The following is a 19,609-nucleotide window of genomic DNA, read 5'->3' on the forward strand; positions in this document are numbered from 1 at the left end:
ATTTTGAAACAATTTTTTGATTTTTAATTTATTTTTAATAGAATTCATTTTTTAATATAAAAATCATTTAACTATATTTATATAAAATAGTCTTTACAAATATCTACGTATGTCGTGTGTACAAATAGAACATGATGCTAGCAAAAAAGACACACTCTTATTTGGGAGTTACACTGTATGAAGTGCCAATAAATGGGAAAATAGAAGGACCTGGTGAAATGCATGTCCTTTTTTTTTTTTTTTTTTTTGCTACTACTTTGTTTTGATCTAATATGATTACTTTTAGGTCGCATGTGTTGATTTTCTACATTTAAAAACATTTTCAAAGACTATTTCTTTTTTTTTTTTTTTTGAGCTGGAGTCTCGCTCTGTCGCCCAGGCTGGAGTGCAGTGGCGTGATGTGGGCTCACTGCAAGCTCCATCTCGCCAGTTCACGCCATTCTCCTGCCTCAGCCTCTCCGAGTAGCTGGGACTACAGGCGCCCGCCACCACGCCCGGCTAATTTTTTTGTATTTTTAGTAGAGACGGGGTTTCACCGTGTAAGCCAGGATGGTCTCTATCTCCTACCTTGTGATCCACCTGCCTCGGCCTCCCAAAGTGCTGGGATTACAGGCGTGAGCCACTGTGCCCGGCCTAAAAGACTAGTTCGTAACAGGTAAGAGAGAAAATACAAAATGAGATATCTAAAAACAAGGTGTCAACTCTTGACAGTAGATGGTGGTCTTTCATGGAATTTACCATACTGCCTTAATTCATAAGAGATAGTAACACAGTAGGTAATTATCCCCCAAATTCCAGGGAAATCAGTCCTGCATTGGAGTAAAGCTACTGATAGAGAATGGGCAGTGAGTGTATGAATTAAATAGCTCTACCTGTTACAGCTGTTTTTAACTCAATCTTTCACTTAATTTTTAGCGATACAACAAGTAATAACTTTTTACATTATTTCAGGCACTAGGATAAGGGCTTTACATAAATTATCTCACTTAATTCTTAAGCCTATGGATAGCTACTATTTTCCTGATGTTAGCATCATTAAATTCCACTAGACTATATGTAAGCATCATCAGAGTAGAAATCGTGTTCACTGTGTTCAATTCATATTCAGTGTTATGGTACTCAGCACACAGCAGATGCCAATATTTTTTAATAAATGCATAAACAAATACTTATTTTTAATGTAAAGCTTCTGAGCTGTCACTGACCAAATTACTCATTTATAGTTTCATAATGATGCAATGATGTAATTAGTTCTTTAGCCCCAGTCTGTTTGGCAGCTCCAAAGTTCAGCCTTATAGCTACAATTCTAAGGAATCAAACTTTGAAAATCAAAGCAAACTTTGCAATGTACTACATTCTCTTTCCCTTCTACATCAGGAAGAGTAAAAATGAGAGTAACCCTTCTTTGAGTTTCTGGGACCTTGGGGATTGCATTCATCTTGTTGAGCTCAGAAAGATGAATTAAATGCAACATGTCCACTTGGTTGAAGATATTATGCCAGGGGGATAAATTTGTGCCTGTAATAAAATTTCATTGTCCTAGAGAATAAAAATCATGTTAGTTTCCAGTGATCATGTAAAAATGATCTAAATATTCTTGTCCCCAACATACTCACTGAAAGGAGAAAGAGAGAGAGACAGAGGAGGAGGGAAGAAAGGAAGGAATGAAGGAAAGGAGGGAGGAAGGAAGGAAGGAAGGAAGGAAGGAAGGAAGGAAGGAAGGAAGGAAGGAAGGAAGGAAAAAATGTTTTATCCTAGCAATTCTATCCAGAAGTTACCTGCAGCTTAAATGTACATTTTCATTTCACAACTGAATCTTTCTTTCTTTACCTTCTCACTACAAAGCCTGTCTAGCTGAATTTGTGACCACTGAACTGCATTTTGCTTTATTCTTCTAAAAGTGGTTTAAAAGTGGTCTGGAACTCTCCAAACAATAAAATCTAACAAGAGTAATGTCTTCTAAACAATAACTCATTTTTAAACGGTCAATAAATACAAACAAGGCAGGTCCCCAAAGTTCTCTTTGTAACTTACTAGTGAGAAGAAGGATTAGGAAGAAAAACCCATGTGGACCTGTTGCATAGTGACATAGTTATATGGATCCCTTCCAGGCCAGCACTGAACCCCAAGCCAGCTCACTGTAGGTTGTTTAGCACAATGTAGCTGGAAAACAATGCCTGGAAGCAATGGCTCCTGTCCTTTAGACCAGTTTATCTTCAGAAGTTCTAGTGGTCGGGATTGGAATGGAATGGGAGATTCTTTTAATTTTGAAGCTAATTTGGCTTCGCTGAAACCCAGTTACCAGATCCCATGTGACAGATGGTGAATATATAATTAGTCAACTCAATCAGAACAATTTAAAAGTAAAAGATAATGTCATTAATAATTACAATGAAGCAACTTGCTCAAAGAAGGGATCTCTCAGGCAGACTGGGACCTATGTCAAACCTAAAAATGACAAATTTGCAGAGTTCTTATGTATCTTTGTATCCTATATGAATAACATGGATCATATACTCTTAACACTTATTATCACACACAATAATAACATTTGCATAATCCACACCATATTATGATCATACCAACATTGTTTGAAACCTTTCCAATAATTCCTGATGAGTATTACAGATAATTTTCGTCTCTTTCTGCCTTTCTTTGATTTTTTGTAGTCTTTAAATTTACTCACTATTACAATATTGATTATATGTAATCAATATATTTTATATATGTTGTAAGCCTATGAATATATTGAAGACAATTACTTCAGAAATTCAATTTTATTTTGTAAGAATATAAAAATGTAATAAATTTAATTTGTAAAATATTAAACTGTATTTCTAAAAACTGAATTTAGATTTTGCTACTCATTTTCTGTCATCTGATGATCTTAAAAAGGAAAGTAAGTATTCCTATTCAAACACGCACACAGAAATGCACATACAAACAAACAAAAGCCTTATGTTATACACCATTATTGTTACCTCCTTGAGCCACAGATTTGTGACTATATTAGAGCTGCATTTTCCTGGAGATTGAAAACCATAAGTTCACAGCCTGTGAGGTAGAAAAGTGATTAAATAACCTTGAGCCCATCCGTAGTACCTGCCTCCCCAAAAGTTGTATCTTAGTAACTGTATTCAGAATGTTCACATAACTTAAATGTACTCTTCATGGCCCAAAGAGTTTAAACAGATGATGAACATAAATCAGAATCAATAGGATGATGCAAAACAAATCTTAATCTCCCATTGGATTGTGTTATTCTGATAGTGGTTGCAACACCTTTTAATTGGGTTCTTTTCTTCTTTCCTGTCCTCCACTTCTACCCTCGCTGCTTGAATCTGGCTGTGTTTCTGCCACTGCTCCTGGTCAAGTCCAAGGGTCTCATTCCTTACTTGATTCTTGTGGTTAAGGCTTGGGAGGCCATTTAATTGCTCCATCTTCTCTCTGCCTATTCTGAAACTAACATGTGTCAGTGTCTATAAGGCCTTAGGAACAGGTTTATTTCTATCTTTTATGAAACTTAAAGTTAAATATTTACTGCAAATTGTGAGGAGCAAAAGAGATGAGATTTTATCCATAATTATGTTTAAATAAGTACTTACAGTAAGTATTTGAATGGGTAAAAAATCTTATCATTTTGTGGGGTTGAAGCATTTCACTCTATCTTTACTATAAATAGCTTTTCCTTGATCAAGGATATTAACTAATTTTGTATATAGCATTCTATTTTCTAACTATACTTGAGTTTGAAATTATATTTGCTTTTTAGGTCATTTTAATATCAGGCAATATAGCACATATTTGTCTTATCTCATTTAATATTCACAACAATCCTATACAGTAACTACTGATTAACTTTGTTTTACAAATAAGGGAGCTCTAGGGAAACACAGGACTAATAAGTGAAGGGCAATACCCAGGCAGTCCTTATTTTTCAACCTCCAAAATTCCCTGCATATATAATTGCATATTCACCTATAATTCTCTACTAACAGAAATATAAGATTCGACTTCTAGCATTATATGTTTAATGGGACCCCTTATACACATACAGGGCAACCATAATTTCTGGCTTACTTCAGGCTTGATTTTATACTTCTGATACCCCAAAATACCATCTCATTTTATATTGAATAAGTTGGATTCAGTGAAGTCAGTGAATGTAAATTATTACAGTGTTAATAAACAAGTCATTTTTGGTAAATTGCAGCTGTTTCTTCAAAATGTCTATAAATGCCATTTCCTATATTGCAACAAGCAAAGCAGTTTTATTTTCATCTTGATGTCAAGGTGCAATGTGAGCTATAATGGTTCTTGTGCATGCTAGCAATTACTTAATATGCTTTAAATTCTATTTAACTTGATATTCCAAAATTCATTCTGACAAAGGTAAGGTCTGGAGTAAGAAAAAAACAAAAATAAAGCAGGATTTTAAGAGTTACAATAAATATAATCTTACAAACAAAATGTTTTAAGTTCATATAATAGTCATGACAAAAGGCGGCATAAAGAAATCATAAAACACTCAAAAAGATTTCAACTCCCTTGCTGTATGTAACTTAAATTGCAGCATTAAGAATCTGTTTAATGTAATTAACGAGAGACCTATGGGGAAGGTAGTGATAATTTCTGACTCTTTTTTCTTCAGAGATTATACATGCATTAGCATTCATTTCAACTTGTCACTAAATGAAAACTTCATTCTCTCTTTGCTTTCCCAATCACAGATGGTATAAGGAAGAGAGAAAGAGAGGAAAATACTAGTAGATTATTCTTTGAATTATAATTTATTAAATTTCAGAAAGAGAAATCCAAACTAATTGAAATAAAAGAGGATGGGATTGTTTTTAAGGTGAAGACAGATCTCATAGAAATTTTAAAAAAATGCTGAGCATTCTGACATTACAAAGGGAACAAATTTCGTCACTGGGTACCACTGGGGAGCAGTTTATGAGCCTGTGCACTAATATTGGACTATTAACATCAATCATTTAGACCCAGTGTGTCTTTTTTTATATCTCACTTCTGACTGACTGCCTCTTCACATACTTTCTCATTCAACAGCCAGAGAAAGAACACCATATTTTTTTGTTTTCTAACCAGATAATATATTGGAAATCCACTGATGTCTAGCTGAACATACAAGATCACATAATACAGCTGGCCATGTCTAAGGGTTGTAAGGAGGGTAGAACATATTAAGTTAAAATAGGAATAACTGACATACCAATTCCTTCTCAAACATGTTCTTGTAGAATGTGTATTAGGAAAGTTAATCTATTCTTGATTATATTTCTTATCACAAGTCATGCAATTCACTGCCTTGAATTAGAATGAAAGAAAAGTGCAAAGACTTCTGTGTCTCTGTTTTAAATTATCTAGAGCTCAGTATTTAAAATTCATTAACAGTTTTCTTAATCCTCCACCAATCATTGCTCCTGCTTTCTCTTATAGAAATTCATGAAATGCTGGAGATGTTCATCTCCTTGAATTATCAATGATTCCACAAATGCATTCTACAAATCATTATATATGTGCCTTCACCGGATATGGCTTAATGGTTTTTAGGCTCCTTTGGGTTAAGTGGGCCCATTACATTTTTCTATTCTTATTTAGAAATCCTAAATTCTATTTTTTTCTGTCTCTTACCATCACAAAACACTTCAGCATCTCAATCCTATTTCCCTGTGTTTTTTTGGTGTTTAACTTATTTCTCTCTAATTCTATGTGACTTGTACTTATTTCAAATGTGTATCCCATAAGCAATGATATTGATGATAACAATATACAGGCTTTGAAATATTATTTTATTCTGACTTAGCGGTATCATCCTGGAAAATAACAAAAACTAATAATTTAGGAATAAAAAATGCATTTTCTTTAAAATATATGCTTTAAGGCGAAAATTACTGAACACAAATTAGAGAAGTTCATCTGTCATTCTGTGATGCCAGAAGAGTGAGGTAATCCAAAAGACTTGAGATGGTAGTTAAAGAAAAAAAAAAGAGAATAAAACACAGCATTACCCATTGTGCTATCCATTCCAGTAAATTTTATCCAGTTTGTCTAACACAATCAGAGGTACAGCTCTCAGTCAATCTGAAACAATGGGGCTTTTGCATGTCCATGACTTGTCACCATAAGAATCAACTGGGAAAATGACAGATACATTTAGTATGGAGACATCCAGGCCACCATCTCAGAGATCCTGATTCAGTAGGAATTTCTACTTTTTTTTTTTTTTTTTTTTTTTTTTTCTGAGACGGAGTCTCGTTCTGTCGCCCAGGCTAGAGTGCAGTGGCGCGATCTCGGCTCACTGCAAGCTCTGCCTCCCGGGTTCACGCCATTCTCCTGCCTCAGCCTCCCGAGTAGCTGGGACTACAGGTGCCCGCCACCACAACCAGCTATTTTTTTATATTTTTAGTAGAGACGGGGTTTCACCGTGTTAGCCAGGATGGTCTCGATCTCCTGACCTTGTGATCCGCCCTCCTCGGCCTCCCAAAGTGCTGGGATTACAGGCGTGAGCCACCGCGCCTGGCCAGGAACTTGTACTTTTAAACGATGCTCCAGTGTTTTAGAAATTACTGAGCCTATGCAATTACGGTTGACATTTAGATTAAAAGAGGCCTGGTAACTAATACACATTCCAAAACTTACTAGTTTTCTGACCACGGGGAAAATAACATACTTAACCATTTAAAGCCTCAATTTCCTCATCTATAAAATTGATATAATAATAATGATACTCAATGCATAGGGGCTACTGTGGATATTGAGATAATACATGTAAAATAGTTAATCTCAGGGTTTGTACATATGTTTCCTATAACATAATATTAAATCAATGTTAATAGTATGATCTTCCTCGTCATCAACAATAACTGGTTCATTAGCTTTGTTTGTTTGGACAAACTACAGAAGTGTTCTGAGTCTCAGTTTTTTTAACCTGTAAATGATTACAAAGAATCTACTTCACATAGCCATGGGTCAAATATATAAAATAGTAAATGACTTAAAGCACCTAACATATTACCTGTATAAAGTTGGTGTTCAAAATTGTAATAAGCATTATTTTTAATTTCACTGGATGAAAATTATCATTCTACTAAAGCCTGAGAGACTGTTAATTCATTAAAATCACTTGCTAAAAGAGAAGAGTGTAGCTCTTCTAGGCATTATTTTATAATAACATGGGCACACATAGGTGCTACCAGTTCTCTTCTCATCCCCTACCATTATTGAATGCACATATCTGTCCAAAATTCATATGGTAAAAACTAATCAGCAAGGAATTGGTATTAGAATGTGGGGCTTTTTGGAAGGTGGTTAGGGTATGAAGGGTCTATTCACATGAATGGGATTAATGACTTTATAGAGAAGGTGTAGGGGAGCTTCTTGTTCCTTTTTCTCTTTTTCCCTTCCATCCCTTCTGCCACGTGAGGACACAGTGTTCAGGTGCCATCTTTGAGACAGAAAGTGAGGCAGGATACGAAGCCAAGGAAGTAACCATGTCCTCAGGATGCAACAACTGTGGCGACTGCACTAACACAATACGCCCCATCATAGGCATTGTCGTCAAGTTCATTCAAGCAAAGTATCTCCAGTAGGAAAATTCCCCCGTAGAGGACATGTGCATTTTGATTTTACCTGTGCTTAGACTGACCCTTTGTTCATTATAATAGTAAAAAACACACTATTTGTGGACATTTAAGGTGGTAATGAGATATCCAAGGTATGAACAAGCATGTACAGCTACTATGCATGCGCACCCAGAGGACCCACCAAAACATGGTTCCTAGTAACAGCTGCTCCCACCCCCTTATGAATAATCATGTCAGATTCCCATAAAGGGAGTCTCCCTAGTGCCAGTCTTTGTTGCCTCATCCATAGAGCAACCTGCCCTGAATCCTCTCTCAGCGTATACTCTCTATACTGTCTAGTCTTCACCTAACTTTCAGAATATTCTTTCTCCTTTGCAATAAATATATCTAAGCTTCATCTTCTTTGCTGCATGTCTCTTGTTTAAAGTATTTTAAACTGAGAAGACAAGAATCAAGATTTCACAACAGCTGTCAACAAGAGCAGGCCCTCATGAGACTTCACTTCTAATGCCACCATGATTTTGGGCTTCCCAGGCTCCAGAACTATGAAAAAATAAATTTCTATTGTTTATAAATTACAAATTATATCAAATATATAAATAATTTCTATTAATTACAAATTATTTTGTTACAGCAGCACTAACAAACTAATTACCAAGCAGAGGGAAAAAATCTCTCTTCCTTTCTCATACCTCTTAATTTCCTCTAAAACATTGACTGCTAAATAAGATTGCCAAGTTCACAAATAAAAACCTAAGTCACTTAATAAAATTTGAATTTCAGATTAACAAAAGATACATTTTTAGTATCTTACGATTAATAGACCTCATACATATTTTACGCAGGTATATCCCACGCAGTATTTGGGAAATACATGTAGTAAAAAAGTATTCATTGCTTATCTAAAATTCAGATATTTCTGAATATCCTGCTTTGTTTTGTTTTTTGGCAATCTTGCTCTTAAATAAAATATTAGACATTTATCTTAAACTGATTTTTTACTTGTGTAAAAATGTTCATGAAAGTTGAACCCACAGGCCAGATAATTCTCTCTCCCATGAAGATATAGGTTGAGCCTGACTGTAGGTAGCCTCAGAATGCACTTTCTGACTCTTGATCACAAAGATTCAGAAACTTGGGCAGTAAATGATTATCTATTTGACTAACCTATAATTTTCCTAAGTTGGCTAGACAATGTCAGTTATTTTCATTTCATTTCTGCGTACTCTTTTTTCTCCTTAAGCTTTTCAGAATTTTTGCCTTCTTCAGAAAGTAGAAGATATCCATAATGTGTTTCTTATTGCTGCTTTGCTGAATGTCCCTGGGGACCCATCTGTCTGAAAAAGCTCTCCTGTCAGCGGTAGGGTGTCAACAGTGACTGCCAACCTGAGAAAGGCATTGGCACTATTCTTGACATGGTGCTTTCTCTTATTTCTCAACTTTTATGTCAAAACCAATTTGAAAATAGCAAGCTAAGTTTTATAAGTAACACATAATAAAATCTTGCCTGGGACTGATAGAGAGAAAAAATTTCACATTTATACATTGCAAAATCAGTGGATCTAAGATCTATATCAAAAGTTGGGCTAAACAACAACAAACCAAACTATTAGTATAGTGTATTATGCAGAATCATGGGAGTGGAAGTGCCACCACTCACCACCGCCCCTAGTGACCCACTAGCAAAAATTTTGCCTCCTGTTCCCATGACATTATGGTCTGCTGGCCTAGAGGTCTTAACTCCAGAGGGAGGAATGCTGCCACTAGGAGACACAGCAATTATTCGGTTAAACTGGAATTTAAGATTGCCACCTGGCCACTTTGGGTTCCTCCTACCTCTAAATCAACAAGCTAAGAAGGGCAGGATTACAAATGTCCCAGATCCTTCAGGAATGAAGTTTGGGTCGCTACACTAGGTAAAAGTCATGACCCACTGAGGTGCTTGCTGAGGGTAAAGGGAATATGAAATGGGTAGGATAAGAAGGTATTCATCAGTTCCAGCTATTACCACATGACCAGATGCAGAAATGAGGACAGTAAGGAGGAAATGAATATTTCCGCTTTATTTTGTTAAGAACATGTTTGTGCATGGATATACTAAGAAAATATCTTCATTTTATTTCCTTTATTATTGTGTTATCATGAGACATAAGATTTATTGACTTCACACTAGCATTTAAGTGTTGTTCGCTTTATGTAATAGTAACAACATTTAGGTTAAGGATTGGTGTGCTTCCAGTTGTACGAAGGATAGATGTATTTTATTAGGTGGAATTATGACCTTATTGTCTGTCTTTTTTTGGAGATTGTCTATGACTTCAGGATAAGTGTGTGTGTTCAAGTTGACAACAGGTGGACTTGTGGGGGTTAAGTGTCAACGTGGTTGGATTGAAGGATGCAAAGTATTGTTTCTCGATGTACTTGAGTGTTGCCAGAAGAGATTGACATTTGAGTCAGTGGACTGGGAGAGGAAGACCCACCCTTGGGAAGAATCACCCATAATGTGGATGGGCACCATCCCATCGGCTGCCAGCGTGGCTGGAAAAAGCAGGTAGAAGAAGGTGGAAGAAGCTGACTTGGTGACTCTTCTGGCCTTCATCTTTCTCCCATGCTGAATGCTTCCTGCCAGTGAATGCCTGAGTCCGAGTTGTTCAGCTTTTGGACTCTTGGGCTTATACCAGTGGGTTTCCAGGGGCTCTCCGGCCTTTGGCCACAGACTGAAGGCTGCACTGTCTGCTTCCCTACTTTTGAGGTTTGGGGACTGGTTTCCTTGCTCCTCAACTTGCAGATGGCCTATTGTGGGACTTCACCTTGTGATCGTGTGAGTGAATTCTCCTTAATAAACTCCCTTTCCTATACACATATATCCTATTAGTTCTGTCCTTCTAGAGAGCCTTAACTAGTACAATGGGCTAGCTGCGAAACAGGAGATTCTTGTTGTATTCCATACTGTACTAAGGGATTCTGGCAACTAATGAGGGTTTCAAATGCATTTCCCTTCTTTATAACTATATGGCAAAATATCCACTGAGAAATATAAATATTTAAAAATAATGATATACTTCATACTAATCTAGTTTTTATTTTAAATATTCCATGGTATAGTTTCAAAAAAACTTACATGAATTTGTTTAAAATGACCACTTTGTATTCTGTGTAGTCAAATCACATCAAATAAGCTGAGAGTAAAGCATTCTGCAGCGACTGGGAGCACAGTGTTGAAAATCTAGGGGCATGCTCGCTCTCTTATTAGAGTCTCACAGCTCTGAGGTGGTGCGGTGATTTGTCTCCTACAGGCTTTTATTGAACCTTTGTTCACTTCCCTTCTAGTCTGTATCATACAGTGCAGGTATGGTTGATTGACCAAGCTGTAAGCTTCTGGAAGGCAAAATGCATCTCTAAATAAGAATGGTAAAAGTAGCGCTGCTATTGACTGCTTTCGTGATGGACGCTGTACTGAGCTCTTTCTGAATACTGTTTTTTTTTAAATCATCATCACAGTATTATAAGTTAGATATAATTATCCCAGTTTAAGCAGTTTGTCCAGGGTGATCTAGACACTACGTATTTTGAATTCAAATTCAAATTGTAGTACATATTCAAAGCTTCTAATAATACAAAGTCTTGTGAGTCACATTACCTTTCTGCTCAGGGTGTGCCATAGTGAATAACATAAAATATGTGTACAGTGAAATATTACTTTAAAAAATAACTAATGCCAAATTTACATACTCATAACCTTGATTTTACTGCTACTTATTCCTTTTTAATTATTTGATACTGGACATTTCTATTTTCTCAGAAAAATAAGCAAGGCATTCCATTTCAATACATAGTACACATTGTAAAATTTTCTAATAATCTGAATAGAAGTGACAAAAATTAATTATGTACAGAAGATCTATAGTTGTTAGAATAAATGGAATATTTACATAAAGAGGGAATGGAATAGTTTTTTCATTCAGGCTGCAAGGATTTAAACTTCTCCAGAACTCCAAAAATTATCAAGTTTATAAAGAAATAATATTTTTAGACAGCTATTGACAACATGTCCTCAAGGCAGAACCATTATTGTACTTACACCACACAATAAATATATATGTGTGGATACATATATAACATACACACACACACACACACACACACGGAGAGAGGGACATGATTATTAAATATTATGCATGAGGAAATCAGAGTGAAGAAAAAATAGCAGAGGAAATGCAATTATAAAAATTACAGAATAAGCTTTAAAACATGGATGTGGTATGCAACCAAGATGTATTTGGGATTTGACACATACTAGATAATGAAGATAAAGTTATACTTATTAAAAAAGTATAATATCTGTACAGCTAGGCTCCTATTTTTTAAATGAAAAAATATGTCAAATTTCAGTGTTCCATTTCCTACAAGACATAAATAAATAAATGAGTCCTCAAGTACAGTGCATGCTAACCCCGATTGAATTATTTTATTCTTATTCTTACATCTTCTTATGCTTCTAATTTATTGCATGGCTTCAATGTCAGAGAAAGAGGTAAAATGATTCAATATGATGACTTTTATGAATAATAATTTCTAAGGCACTACGTTCAACTTTCAGTGATTTGAAAAAACATATGCATTGAAGTATTCCAAAAACATTATTAGTGAAACTTAAGGAAAGATTGGAAATAACATTACTCTTACATTAAGCTGTCTATTATGTAATTTATTCCTGAGTTTTTCCTATTGGCATTTGCTTGCTGGCATTGAAATTCTTGTCAATCATCAGTAAGAACTTTTTTTTTCCATGTAAGAAAGACCAATGTCTAAAATAAAACATTATGAAAGAACAAAAATACACCCTTTAATGATTCCTTATCATTATCCTGATCATTTAATCATAAGTTTTTCTTAACTTATTTTAAATCTTTGTTTTAGAAGTGGAGCTTTTTACTCAAAATAATTGTGCTTGCCCTTGGTAGTTTTTATTTTAAAAGTAGTAATTTATCTAATTGTTAAGTTGTGTGTTCCAATTCCTAAAGACATCGTCATATTTTTCAAGTTTCTACTTCTGAATAACTTTTATTTAAATATTAGCTGGTATTCATACATACGATACTGCTTGACATTCCTGCCCAGCTTTGTTAAAAATTACTATAATATTGCTTCAGAGGAACTTAGATATAATTTCCAATAGCCCTTCCACAATAGAACACCACCAAAAGGGAATGCCTATGTCCTTCATTCCGATGACTCACTATCAGCCAGCAGTATTCAATTTCCAGAAAACTCTGACCCTTACTTCACTCAGTGTGGACTTATCATCATCTTACAGAGAAAAAAAATCCATCCATTTTTAAATGGAAGTACATTTTCTCATTTAGACGTCCTCCCAAAAGCCATAAAAAGTAATTTTCTACTCTTGAAACTTCTGTTCTTAACATTTTGTCTGATCTTATGAAACGTGATACAAGTAGATTTCACTAGGGTTGTATGGAATAGAAAGTGGAGAGAACAATTAGACTGTGCTTTCATTTAAAAAGCACCAAACTGAAACTAACATCACATTCAAAATGATTCTTAAAAAAATAAGAGATTTCACCATAGTGAATACAATTTTATGAATACAATGCATTTCAATAAGCATTTATTGTAATAAAATATGTATTATTTAGTTTACAAGGAAACTTGAAGCATATTTGATTTTCACAGAAACATTAGATAACTTAAATGCAAATACATTATTATCTCTGCTTTAGAAATGAGAAAAGTAAAATTCAGAGATATTAATTTCTGAATCGGTTCTAGGCCAAATAGCTGGTTCTAGTCCAAATAGCCAATTGGAGTAGAGTCATGACCATATGGAAGGCATTATGTATCCAACTCTGGTGCTTCTCCCAGTATTCTATTCTCTGCCACCCTATACAAGACATGTGCAGCAGCCTATAGAAAAATATATAGCTAAAATACGATCCATGACCTTGAGGAGCTTACACTCTATAGAGGTAAAAAGTAAGTAGTCCAAGAGTTAGAACTTAGGGAACATTGGATAAAAATTATTTATTTTCCTTACTTGCTTACTTAGTGGTTACTGTCTCTATTCAACTGCTGGAATATAAATTCCATTTTGTTTGTTTGTTTTTCTTTTTTTTTTTATTATCATACTTTAGGTTTTAGGGTACATGTGCACAATGTGCAGGTTTGTTACATATGTATACATGCGCCATGTTGGTGTGCTGCACCCATTAACTCGTCATTTAGCATTAGGTATATCTTCTAATGCTGTCCCTCCCCCCTCCCCCCACCCCACAACAGTCCCCAGAGTGTGATGTTCCCCTTCCTGTGTCCATGAAATTCCATAAGGGCAGGGATAGTTATCTGTTTTCTTTTTTTTTTTTCTTTAAAGGCTGTATCCACAAAACCTAAAGCAATGCCTGACAGTCTTTCAACAAGCAGTTTTCAATGAATGAATAAGAGTGAAAATGTTATTGAAGAGATGAAGAAGCATTAAAGTAGGATAATATTTTCCCAGAAGAACTTATGGCCAACTTTACATCTGGAACCCAGTTACATCTATAACCTTAGCTCCCACCACGCTCCTGCCTCTTCACTGTTTTAGTTCCTTTGGAGTCCATTGACCAACCAGTTAAAAGTAACTAAGCTATCTCTCCAACACACCCTAGCCCTTGCCACTACCTGTTAATTGATTAATAATTATTATTTTGTATTGTTTATTCTGGTTGTTGTTCCCTCATATCTAAGGAATAATCTCAATGACAGCAGAGATCCTGCTTTTCTAACCTAACACTTTATCTCCGGGGCTTAGAAAACCAAGTTATATAAGAGTTTGATATTCGATGACTGAGGAAATGAATATAGAGGCAGGGTGAGAAACTGAAGATTGAGTAGGACATTAACAATCAGATCAATAAAGTTCTTTTTAGAAATTCAATCTGAGAAATATTGAGAAAGTCTAATTGTTAGGAAACTGGCACAAAAAGGGAACAGTTTTGTTTTGGAAACCATCCTAAGGAACAATGAACTCCACCTACTGAAACAGAAAGATAAGTCTTATCTCTATAGTTTCCTGGGCCCTAAATGACTTTCTAGGTCTAGTTTTCATGAAGTTCAACAAGGTAATTGCTCCTGTTTCATCTCTGGAATTGTGAATTTGTATTCTCTAATGTGATGACTGTTTTACATCATACCTTTATAACTTAGTGTAGTCCGAATAAAATCTGTTACAAACATAAGAGCACAATGCAAAGATCAATCAGATCTCTTCAGGTCCCTCTCAAAACAGATATTTTATTTGCTTATTAGTGAGCTATTTTTCTGTCTTACTTATTTTAAATAATTCAAAAGTAGAGTCCACTTTTCACATCATTTTATCTAAGTAGACCATGTTCAGTCAGGGAAGATGATTAGAAACATCACTTTTCTATCTTCTACCAGCCTCATTGGTCTTAGGAGTTTCTAAAAATAGGAAGATCTCAGGGAGCATTGCTATCCATCAATGTATAATTAGAAGGACACTGAAAGAATTACCTAATCGACCGTACTTCAACAATATACTCTCCCCTGTGATTCCTTAAATGTCTATTTTTGAAAGGCCCTCTACCTGGAAGCATACTTAAGTTATTAAACTATAGTTGTCAATCTGTGAAATTTTCAACACCAGAAGTTGTAATAATAAAAAAGTAGAGTATTATCGAGAGGGATGCACAAGAAGAGAAACTGGCCTAAAAATAAGTGTTATGTTTTCTAAAAACATAAATGTTAGCACTTTTATTTCCCTTCTGCAGCAAACTTGCTGCCACTGTTTTACATTCTATTTGAATACTATTTCACTTGTTGTTTTTTTTTTGTCCCATCTGCAGAAATGTTTTATCATATGTTTGAATGATGGATCAATAAATAGAAAGGTTATACACGTATACCTCCCAAAGAATAATCGTCTCCTAGTTGTCTTTCAAGTACTTGTCAAGCTGCTTGTTGTTTTCTCACAACCTGCTTTCCCTTTTCCAGCAAAAAATGAGAGGAAAAAAATGTAGAACAAAAAAAAATTCCAGAGACTATTAGAGTGATCATTTCATTTTCCAGATGTAAAAAACTAAAATCTTGAGAGATGACATGACTTCATAAGGATCACCATGAGAGTCCCTGGCCTAGGTTAAATCAACCAGCCATTTGTGAGAGTAAGAAATCCAGGCAACCAAAACCTTATAACCTTTGTGAAAGGTATCATAGTGCCATATTTGCTGTGGGGCCTGTAGTAAATATTTATTAATTTCAATTGGAACAATGTGTGAGGGGTACACGTTCCATGCTAAGTGTCGTTTCACTTAACAACAACACTCATGGTGACCTTTGTCTCATTGTGTGAATTATGCCAAGACTTCATATATGTGTTCTTTAAAAATTTTTGTTAGTTTTATATGTCCTAGTTTCCAGCCCTTTCCAAGTAAATTTACAAGTAAAACAAGATACTGATTATACACTTGGCCATTATGGAAAATAGTGCAGTTCTGTGATTACATTTTTTAAACATCTGTATTATGTATGTTCTTTGGAGCCAATCCATTTTATCAGTTAATTACATAAGTAGGGCATTTTTTATAACATATTATGCACTTCTTAGAATGGGATGGCTTCTTGAAAGCCATTGTGGTCTATCATATAATTAAGTAATTAAGCTTGATGCTGAATAAAGAAAATACCCTTTGAATAATTAGTGAAAAAGAGGGACCATAAGCAGTGTGCAATATGTTTTCTTTCACAAACTTGTTACTGAAAACATAATGTACCATGGTAATACACATCCTTGATTACCATAATATGAAAATGATGGAACAGTATTTTTTACTATAATAAAAACATCAAGAACAATTTACTCACATATAAATATAATTTCCACATAGTAAAATCTAGACTCATTTGATTGCTAAGCAAAGAAAGGTTAGTTGTTATTAAGATAGTATAAAAATATGCTTATATTTTAAAAAGAAACTAAACAAAGGGTAAAATTTACTCAGAAACAGATTATAATCTTGATGTTACCTTGTTTTCTTTCTAGGCCTCATTTTAAGTTTATTTTAAATAATAAATTTATTTTAGGCGCAACAAATAGATTAGTTATATTTTAAGACTTTGTTCAAAAATTGTATCATTTTAAAACAAGTGACTTTACAAGAAAGTGAAGAAAATAAATAATGTAAAATAGTTATAAAGAATATCACAATTTTGTTTGAACCTCAATTAGAATTAATTTTACAAATTATTACAACACAGATCAGAGAGCAGATTCACCTCTAAATATTAAGTTAAGTAGATTCCTAGATCATTTAATATCCCTTCAGTGGGAACCAATGATCCATTTTTGTAGCAGCACTTAGAAGAGACAAGGCTGCTGGCCAGCCAGGGGCAAGTGGCCTGGGACCTGAGCAGATCAATACTTGAGCTATAAACACATGCTTGGCATTCTAAAGATGGGACACACAGCTTGGGGAAATTGTCAATACAATATGATGATTTCAGTAAAAGTCATGGGATACAGGAGAAGTTGATTAAATTATTGCTGGAGCTTAGCAGAGGCTTCAAGTAAGTGAAGAATGACTAAGAGGGTTCCAGGCAGGAAAAAAAAAAAAAAAAATTGGAAAGGACATTGTAACAAGAAGGACAACACTTGTAAACACTCAGAACCATGATTAAAGCATTTTTCTGATCAGGGAAATGCAAGTAATTTTATATTGCAGATATATTGAAGGGAAGTTGGAATTGAAGTTACCTGTGGCAGGAAATGAGGCAAGAATTCAAGCAGAATCTAAATCTTTGAAGACCTTTGTGTCTTACTAAGCAATGTGAACATTCTTCTCTACTTAATGGCAAGCTCTTAAATGGTTTTAAGCAGGAGATTTGAATGACCAGAAAGATAATATGAAAGTTCATTATAGCAGATAAAAAGGGGAACTGATTGGAAAAGGAAGAGGTCAGAGGTACAAGACCTAAGTGCCAAAAAAATAGTTAATTAAAAGAACACTTGAGGCCTGGTGCTGTGGCTCAAGCCTGTAATCCCAGCACTTTGGGAGGCCGAAGTGGGTGGATCACCTGAGGTCGGGAGTTCCGGACCAGCCTGGCCAACATGATGAAATCCCCCCTCTACCAAAAATACAAAAATTAGCCGGGCGTGGTGGTGCACACCTATAATCCCAGCTACTCTAGAGGCTGACAGGAGAATCGCTTGAACCCTGTAGGCAGTAGTTGCAGTGAGCTGAGATCACGCCACTGCACCCTAGTTCGGGGGACAGAGTGAGACTGTCTCAAAAAAGAAAAAAAAAGAAAAGAAGAAAGAAACACTTTAGACAAATTAAATTTAGCAGAGTTTACTTGACCGAGAAAAAATTCATAAATTGGGCAGCACCCTAAATAAAGTTTCAGAGTTCCACCCAGCAATGTGAGCACACAGTATTTATAGACAGAAAAACAAAGTGACATACAGAAATACCTTAATTGATTGCTGTTCAGTGTTTATCTTATTTGGGGGTGTTTGAACAGTTTGCAGCCTATAATTGACTGAAAGCTCAGTTGCTATGATTGGTTGAGACTTTGTTACTTATTTTAAGAACATATTCTCAAGTATGGTTACAATTCATTTGCATATTAAGTTAGGTTATAGTTTGCTATATTCCAAAGCAGATTTAGGCCAAACATATTTTAATTTAACAATTCAGAAGAGAAGGTCTAAACAGAAAAAAGTAGTAGTGGAAATTAGAGAGTAACTTCGCCATTGCTAGGACTTGGGCAGATGAAATAAAAGAGAAGGAGTGTGGTGGTCAGCTTCCAAAATGGCCTCCAGTGATTCCTGGTCTCCCGGATTTTATAGCTTTGTGTAGTTTCCTCTAATGTTGGACCAGATTTGTTCTCTGTGACAAACAGAATACAGAGGAATTGATGGTATGTCACTTTTGAGATTAAGTATAAAAGATATTGCATCTTCCTTTTGGGGCATACGATCTCTCTCTTTTGGAGCATTTCCTCTGGGAGAAACTAGCTGTATGTGCTGAGAAGCCCTGTGGAGAGGCTCATGCCAACAATATTACGCATAAGCCATCTTGGGCACAGCTTCTCCAACCTCATTCAAGCAATCAGATGGCTGAGGTCTCAGCTAATAGTTCCACTGCAACTTCACAAAGGACCCTGAGGCAGCACCACACAGCTCTAGAATATTATTTACTATATTTTAATCTTCCAAGCTTTGAAGTATTTTTTAATTCAGTAGAATAACTAATATAAAGGCGAATAAAAAATGACGCCCAGGCCAGGTGCAGTGGCTCATGCCTGTAACCCCAGCACTTCGGGAGGACGACGTGGGTGGATCACGAGGTCAAGAGTTCGAGACCAACCTGACCAATATGGTGAACCCTGTCTCTAATAAAAATACAAAAAAATTAGCCGGGCATGGTGGCATGTGCCTGTAGTCCCAGCTACTCGGGAGGCTGAGGCAGGAGAATCGCTTGAACCCGGGAGGCAGTGGTTGCAGTGAGCCGAGATCGCACCACTGCACTCCAGCCTGGAATTTAAAAAAAAAAAAAAAAAGTAAAAAAAAATAAAGAAAAAGAATGCCCAATTTTCTATTTTTTTTTGCATCTAAGAAGATAATGGCGCCATGAGGAAGTTATTTTAGAAAAGTTGGATGAACAATGGTCAAAGGCAGAAAAGTTGTCAGTTAAGAGATGTCTGTTGGTAGTTTCTAAATGGACAAATAGAAAATAGAGCACAAAAGAATAATATCAACTAAATATAATGATTTGGGTCAACGATAAGCAACAAAGTGTCTTTGAGAAATTACTAAATTTACCCTAATGTAGGTAGCTTAATAGAAGAACTGCAATCCAATTGCTACTGAATATATTTTGAAGATGATAAGTCTGTAGCATCTCGTAACTATCGGCCGAATAATGCCTAATCTCATTGGCCTTAACTTACTTCCCCAGCATTACTTCCAACTAACAATTCATGCACAC

At 35.4% G+C, this 19,609-nt stretch overlaps 1 long non-coding RNA gene across 1 annotated transcript in view; it reads left to right on the forward strand.

Moving 5' to 3' along the window:
• Window positions 1–624: 624 nt before the first annotated feature.
• LOC134733649 (uncharacterized) overlaps window positions 625–19,609 on the forward strand; it is a 42,917-nt gene continuing 23,932 nt past the window's right edge. The window contains exon 1 of the long non-coding RNA XR_010117299.1: window positions 625–655. This is a non-coding gene — a long non-coding RNA (uncharacterized lncRNA). The remainder of the gene's footprint in view (window positions 656–19,609) is intronic.

This window comes from Symphalangus syndactylus, chromosome 12 (genome assembly GCF_028878055.3).
Source record: "Symphalangus syndactylus isolate Jambi chromosome 12, NHGRI_mSymSyn1-v2.1_pri, whole genome shotgun sequence".
Taxonomy (NCBI): Eukaryota; Metazoa; Chordata; class Mammalia; order Primates; family Hylobatidae; genus Symphalangus; species Symphalangus syndactylus.